Raw genomic sequence first — 7,572 nt, 5'->3', positions numbered from 1 at the left:
AGAGCAAGCCCACGGCTAGGCATAGTATCAAGAGATTGCTCGCCCGTCGCATGCCTAACGAATCCAGAGAAACAAGAAAAGCATGACCAATTGAAGGGGTCGACTGCCCAAGGAGACTAAAATAACTATTAAGTAAGGAAGGAGGGGATTTAGTCACACCCACACCTAGCCCTTGGATGAAGTAGGGCAGCAGCTAATGGGTCAAGTTTTGATACTGGTTCCTCAAAACAGCTTTTTGACTATATGGGACATTTATGGAATTTCTTCCATCAGCAAGAGTACCTTTGTTTCTCAACTTTAATGATTTTTTAGTCTCTCGATACTAACTAATTAGTTAGGGGAGGTGCTTACTTTGTAGTTAAGGATCCAAAGAAACAGGTCTGGGGTATCACAAGATGAAAGCAGAATGCCTGAAGCATAGAGAAGTGAAGTACAGTATGAATAAGGAATGGTGGCACACTGGCGAATGCAAACTCTCAGCTGATAGGGAAGAGGGGGGGCTAGCTAGGGCTTACCTCTGACTCCCTTTTACTCCAGCATCTCAAATAATACTATAAAATATGTGCTTGCAATAAACAGAAGCTAAAGGAAGAAAAGCAATAAAACTAATTCACTTGCTTCTTGGGATCGATAAATGGCTTTTTTTCATTTGGGACTGCCCTCTTCCAAGAGTTCATCCACGAAAGGAATGGGATATTTTTATTAATGGTAAGGCTATTTAGTTTCCTGTAGTCTATACACAATCGCCAACTCCCACCCATCCTACCTACAGGTACAGGACTTGAAAAGGGCAAGGGCTTGAGCTTGGCCTAATCACAGCAGCTACTAGCATTTCATCGACCAACTTTTCAATGGCTGCCTTTTGATCGTGCGAGTATCTATACAGCCTGAGATTAATCGGCTCAGCTCCCTCCATAAGAGGTATTACATGATCATGGGTCTGGTGGTAACTCTTTTGGCTCATTGAAAATGTCAAAGTCTCGGGTAAGTAACTTATTCATACTGTTAGGTATTCTGGTTTCTTTGCTGGTGGCATTCACTGGAAAAGCTTGCACGAGCATACAAATCTCTCCTTGTTGTAACTGCACCCTTCCTCTTTCTACTGACCTCCTTGTCTGATCCTGAATTCCCTTTCAAACTACTTCTTGCCTTCCTTGACCAATGTTATGGATGGTGCACTGGTTCAGAAAATAATTGGCCCTTCCTTCTTATAGCAACAAAATCCAATCTCCCCCTCATACGAACCTACCTCCATGACTTTCATGTCAAACTGAAACTCCTTCCCTTGCATTACCCATAGCATGCCATCACATTTGTGCTCACAATACATCTTAGCGCCATTTGCTACTGTGATTTCCATAGGTTTATACGGAGTTGAGTCGTAACCAGCCCGCTTCACAATCTTTGGGGTCTACAAAACAGTGCGTGCTGCCACTATCAACCAAGGCAATCACTGGCACTCCGTTTACCTGGTATCTCCGTCCATAGTCGTCTCCTATTTTGGAAGACCGAGACTTGCGACACAGCAGCAATATTATTCAAATAACATGTCATTCAAACGCAGCGCGCCTTGTTAATTGCTCGTCACGTAAGTGAATTTACGAATAGGGAGCCCAGGTGCCCAACAAGTGAACTATTTCCTCCTCCAGGATTGTTGCTTTCCTTCTATAGCCTCACGTATGAAAAACGTGTGCCTTATAGAGGGCTAGGCCACAAATACATAGCATAGATAACAAGGGTTTCGCCAAAGTAGACGCTCAAGCAAAACATTCCACTTATCGAAGAAGGGATACAGGTATTTCAAGTTCAAGAAGTAGGCATTGATCCCAAAGAATGTAGTGAAAATCTAGGCTAGGAGGAATGCGTCAGAGCCGAGGTCAGGCAAAAGGTCGCTAGATCTTTATGTTGGCCGGAAGTTATTTCTTTTCAATGAGGTTCAATGTTCTCTAGATTGCTTAGAAGTAGTCTTCCTTACTCGAGCCAACTAGGGTCAGAAGGTGTTGATAGGGCTAGACTTTCTCTCATGGGCGTGACCATATTAAATAAAGGGTCTTTTCATCGCTTTGGCCTGGAGCCGAGTAAGTAAGGACTTTGCCAGGTTTGAACTCCAAAGTCATCTACACCCAGTATTTCCTTTGATTCTTATAGCCTTCGTGTCAAGGAGCGATGCGCGAGCGGTCCAATTGCACATCAATAGCAGCTGCTTTTATCTCCGCATTCACTAAACAAAATGTTGAACCCATGTTGGTAATTCCCTCTCTGCTCTACTGTCTTGAACTATTTTCTTTAGTTGACATGGAGGCTTTAGTTCCACGTTCAAGCTAAAAGCTGTGCAAGCAAGTCAAGCAGTGCCAGATGATGATAAAATAGCGGCGCATCCTTCTTTTGAAAAGTGACCAAATGGGACTTTTCAGCATAGTATCAGATGCCTTATTTTGTTAGTTAGGATCTCCTTCTCACTCCAAAGTATTTTCATCATCGGTATCAGCAGATACTTGCAAAGATCAAATCAAGCAGAAGAAACAAGGAAGTTAACTCAGCACCATCGGCCACCTTAACACGAACATCTTGGGACAGAGGTGTAATGCCTGACAGAGAATCAGCAATAGAATGCATTTTGCATGCATTTTTCATCGAGTGAAACTACTTGAATAAACTGGAAGTTTTAAACCAAGTACTCTTGAAATTGCTACCCCCTGGGATGGAAAAAGAGGCTCGGATTTTAGCCCTCCGTTTTACCCCGGAATCCGTTGTTCGTCTTTCGATATGAGAGGATGGAAAGTGTCCGCAATGACTTAGCGACTTAGCCAATTGGTTACAGATTCTAGATTGATCAATCAGATCACATCATCTCGAGCAAAGAGCTGAGAGCAGAGAAGCGACATCGCTTCGACACTCCTTCCTCTTTTCATTATGAAACCAATATCAAGCAAGATATGAAGAAGAGGGGGCTCCCTGGATTGAACACATAAAGTAGTGCCAAGATCTCCTCTATGCGAGAGAGAAGTTCTCAGAAATGATGGAGCTGTTGGTTTCGGTCATTGTACGCTGGTTGCTAAACTGCACCCTTTACGGTGTCTGTAGGAAGAATTCATACTGGTCCCAAAAATTATAAGAGATCTCGGTAGTGAATATGCAATGCTGAATTCCAATAAGTTGGTACTTCGCACAAGGAAGAAGCTCGTGTTAAAGATAGTTTCATCCAGACCGAACCCTACCTTAGCGTGTCATCCCCACCCACCAAGTCTTTATCCGCACTGAAAGGAGTGGTTTAATTCGATGCAAGGTGCAAACGAGCTTTTCCAAAGATGGAGTCCTTTCAGAAATACATGTGCCAGAAGAAAGCAGATTCTTTTTCTATCATAAAATGAATCTGCTTTCTGATGGCCATTTCGGTCCGTTGTGGGACCACGGCTTGCAAAGAATGTATTTAGCACAAAGAACTTCTTCCGCTTTTGGGGATTCCATGAATTGATAGAAGGAAGTGGATGCGGCAGGATTGGCCCCAATTGAATCACTATTAGAAGAGATCCACGTGCAGAGACTGTTAGGGAGATGCAGATGGAGGGACGTTTGGATTGCTGCTAGAAGGGCTTACGACGAATAGATAGTTGGAATGGGATGTAAATTGGTATGCAAGATTCAAAAGAAAGCGGATGGTTCTATTGAAGAAGAAATCAGTATCCAAATTGGAAGAGAAAAGGTTCTGTAACCTACATATACCATATGGGAACACATTACACCACAAGGAAAATGCCACTTGAGGTACATGTATGCACCCAATTCATCGGATGATCCAACGCAAAAAGTATGATATTTCTATTCTCTAGCGCTCGCCATGTAGAAAAGGTATCTAGCTCGTCCCTCTAGCGCTCGTAAAAGAAATCCTTCTTGTCCGAGAAGGCAACAACCATTTCATTTCTTTAACCCGGATTGCATTATTTAATTGATTTACTACGTCGTGTACTACATATTGGTTCGCGAATGCGTTGCTTGAAGGAAGGAAGCAGCTTTAGAGGAGGGATGCCGTCAAAGGGGTATGCCGGATTTTTTATATGCTAAAGATACCGGTTCAATATGTCATTTCCGAAATCGAGGACCACACCACTGGGAGGACAACTCAAGCACCAAAGACAAAGGTATCACTCGTAAAAGTGATTTTCATCGTAGTACGCGCTCTTGGGTTAGGTGAAATCCAGCGTTAGGTAGGATAGGCAGGTATTCTAGGGATATGCTCATCCGCTGCCCGCGTAAGGTTCATATCTGTCCAAGGACAATGGTATAAGGTTCGCATCTTCCCAAAGCCGAAGAACTTCTTTGAACTACAGCCAAGGCAAATCTCTAGTATTGGTATCGGGGGCCGGTGTCTAGGGATAGGAGCCATCAAAAGGAAAGGCAAGAAGCCCTGGCTTTGATGACATCCCGACCTGTAGAAAAAGGATCAAGCAGAAGGAAGATCTGCTAAAGATTTTGATGCCTCAGTCCTTGCAAAACAGAGTCCTAAAAAAGGAAGTGGGTTGGGCTCTTATCTTAAGTGGGATGTTCGGCCATTGGTTTCAGCACTGACCGTAAGTCTGAATCTGATGAAACTTAAGTGCCTTTTACTTTGGTTCGAAAGATGACCGTCCCATTAGCCAGCCTCATCCACAGCTTCGCTAGATTTCTTTGATCTCGTGCATTTGCAACGCGGTGCTCGTAATTTCCCCAAGAGGTTGCTATGGCTTGGAGGCTCATCAGGTCTAACGGACTTTCGTCCTTCGACTCCTATAGGCGGCTTCGCTATCGCTCCTGACTTAGTATAGAAACCGGTATAAAAGACAAGTGCTCACCCTCAACTCCAAGGAATGGGAGTGAAATTCATTCCATTCCGTATAAGTAAGTTGATATGGTAGGCTTTTCGGCACATCCTATGAAAGGCTCTCACCTAGCAGGCCTCTTTGACCCAGTGCTGGTACATTCTACAGTGGGAACCACCAGCCCCAATTGCTTATCCATTCAGTATTGGGTGCCATCCTAGGAGTTATTATCATATAGTGAAGCGAGAAAACGACATATGCGACCAGTTTTTCTTTTAAGAAGAGTGTCATCCCAGTGTTGAAGTAAACCACGAATCAAAGCCTAGGCTAGACTATCAGTAAAGAGCTTCCTTCTAGGAAAGGTTTCATGAGATGTTGATGTGCTACCTTCTAGCCTACACCAATGTCTTAAGTTTCCTCATAATAATGACATCGTTGTTGTTTTGGCCGAACCGAAAACAGTGGTACCACCATAAGTAGGTTCTTTCGGTATTGACCAACAAGTCCCTCTCATTGAGATTAATACTAGCTTGGTGAAACCGGAATTTCCTAATCAATCAAATCTTCTTGTAAATTCATTGTGTAAAATAACTCGTAAATTCATTGTGCCAGAATTGATCACTGATCAGGTGTGATCAGTCTCATCTGTCTAAGGATCCGGTGCGATGAGTCTCATCCGTGTAATATTTTGGAATTCCTCTTCCAACTCGTCCCGGAATGGGCGTTATGGCAAAGAACAAGAAGAAAAAGACAGAAGGAATTTGTCCAATAGTAACAAATGGTGCCTCCACAGGTTGACATCCGATCCAACCTAGTAGTAAGCAATCCGCCAAAACCAACCAAAATATTCCTTGGTGAATCGGTCGAAAACTTGAACTACGCACATACATTTCTTTAAAAAAGGTAAAGCCAAGAGAGATATAAAAACTGGTGCTATTGCAGCTACACCTCCCGCTTTGTCAGGTATACTGCGAAGAATGGCATGGATCGGTAGGAAATACCATTCCGGCACAATATGAGGCGGGGTGGGCATCGGATTAGTAGGTATATAATTGTCGGGATGCCCCAAAACATTAGGAGCAAAAAAATCCAAATGGAAAAAAAGATAGCAGAAGCTACCCAACCTACAAGATCCTTTACATAAAAATAAGGGTAAGAAGCAATTTTATCCATCTCAGAATGTACACCCAATGGATTATTTGATCCATATTGATGCAATGCGGCCAGATGAAGAAGACTGGCGCCTACTAAAATAAGGGGGAGTAAATGATGGAGACTAAAAAAACGATTTAAGGTGGCATTGTCCACGGAGAAACCACCCCAAAGCCAAGTCACTATGGTATCTCCTACTACTGGTATGCCACTAGCTAAGCTTGTAATTACTGTTGCTCCCCAAAAGCTCATCTGACCCCAAGGTGGTACATATCCTATAAAAGTTGAAACAATCATTAATAGGAATATGACAACTCCGAGACACCAAACAAATTCCCTAGGACTACTATAACTCGCATGATATAGACCACGAAAAATATGAAGGTGAACCACAATGAGAAACATACTTGCCCCATTAGCATGCATATAACGGAGCAACCAGCCCCCTTCAACATCTCTCATAATGTGTTCTACGCTGTTGAAAGCTAGATCTACATGAGGTGTGTGATGCATAGCTAAAAAAATGCCGGTCACTATCTGAATGACTAAACAAATACCTGCTAACGAATCGAACCCTTACCAATAACTAAAATTGCTCGGGGTTGGATAATCTATCAAATGCTGGTTAAGTGTGGAGTATATAGGTTGTTTAAGAAGAGAGAATCGTTGGTTCCTTATAGTCATTTCTCTTTTCTATCGTTACAACTCCTCTTCCCCCTTATTTACCCCCTTGCCTTGATGGAAATTGGCTTCGCTGCGCCCTGAATAATCAAAAAGATGCATGAGAAGATTCATCCCATTTTGGCGAGAGGGAGGTAGCGAATCACCTAGGCTACGGATTTGTCGGTTAGTTGATTCTCGAAATAAGGTCATTCGGAAAAAAAATGTCGCTTTTCTGCCGGTTTCTTAAGGCTTCAAACGAACGACTAGTCATTAAGAAACCCATGAAATCCAAGTCTATTTTTGACCTTTCATGAAGAAGTTTTTCCTGCGCGCAAACTACCTAGCCCTTTTCAAACGAACGTCGATTTCCATCTCAACAAAGAAAGAACTCAAAATAAATGAAAGCAATATTGTTGTCCTATTACTCTTTTTTCCTTGTGGAGCTTTGGAAAGGAGAGAATTTGAATAAAGTAACTCTCAGAAACTCTTATTGGACGAGAGAGAGTCAATATGATATTGGCGTGGGTTCTACCAACTAAACGAAGAAGTTTTTGATTGGATAAACAGCGTATAATGATAGACGCTTCTTCGGCACACATGGAGACATACCTCCCGTAGCTGACCCCTGAATTCAAGGATACTGCCGGCTTTGTTACTAACTGATAGAAACCCCTTAATACAACGTTCGTTTTTCATAAATGTCATAAGGTAGGTAGACCCGGTCTTGCACTCGTCCGGTTAAGTTGCACATTGTGCTAAGTGCTCGAACCGTTGGCTGATCTCAGCTGTATCGCCTCATACAAATTAGTTAAGCGAGAAAACAAACGGCTACATAGGAGCTCTATGGTGGACCACCAGCAGGAAGATCGAATGGCTTAGCGCATCCTGCGCCTACTGGACCTGACTTCGTAGGATACTCTGATAGACTAGTCGAATGGCAATGGCCTAGTGGTTGTATCTG

The sequence above is a fragment of the Triticum aestivum genome, chromosome 4D (assembly GCF_018294505.1).
Source record: "Triticum aestivum cultivar Chinese Spring chromosome 4D, IWGSC CS RefSeq v2.1, whole genome shotgun sequence".
Classification (NCBI taxonomy): Eukaryota; Viridiplantae; Streptophyta; class Magnoliopsida; order Poales; family Poaceae; genus Triticum; species Triticum aestivum.
Note: the sequence above shows the minus strand (reverse complement) of the source record.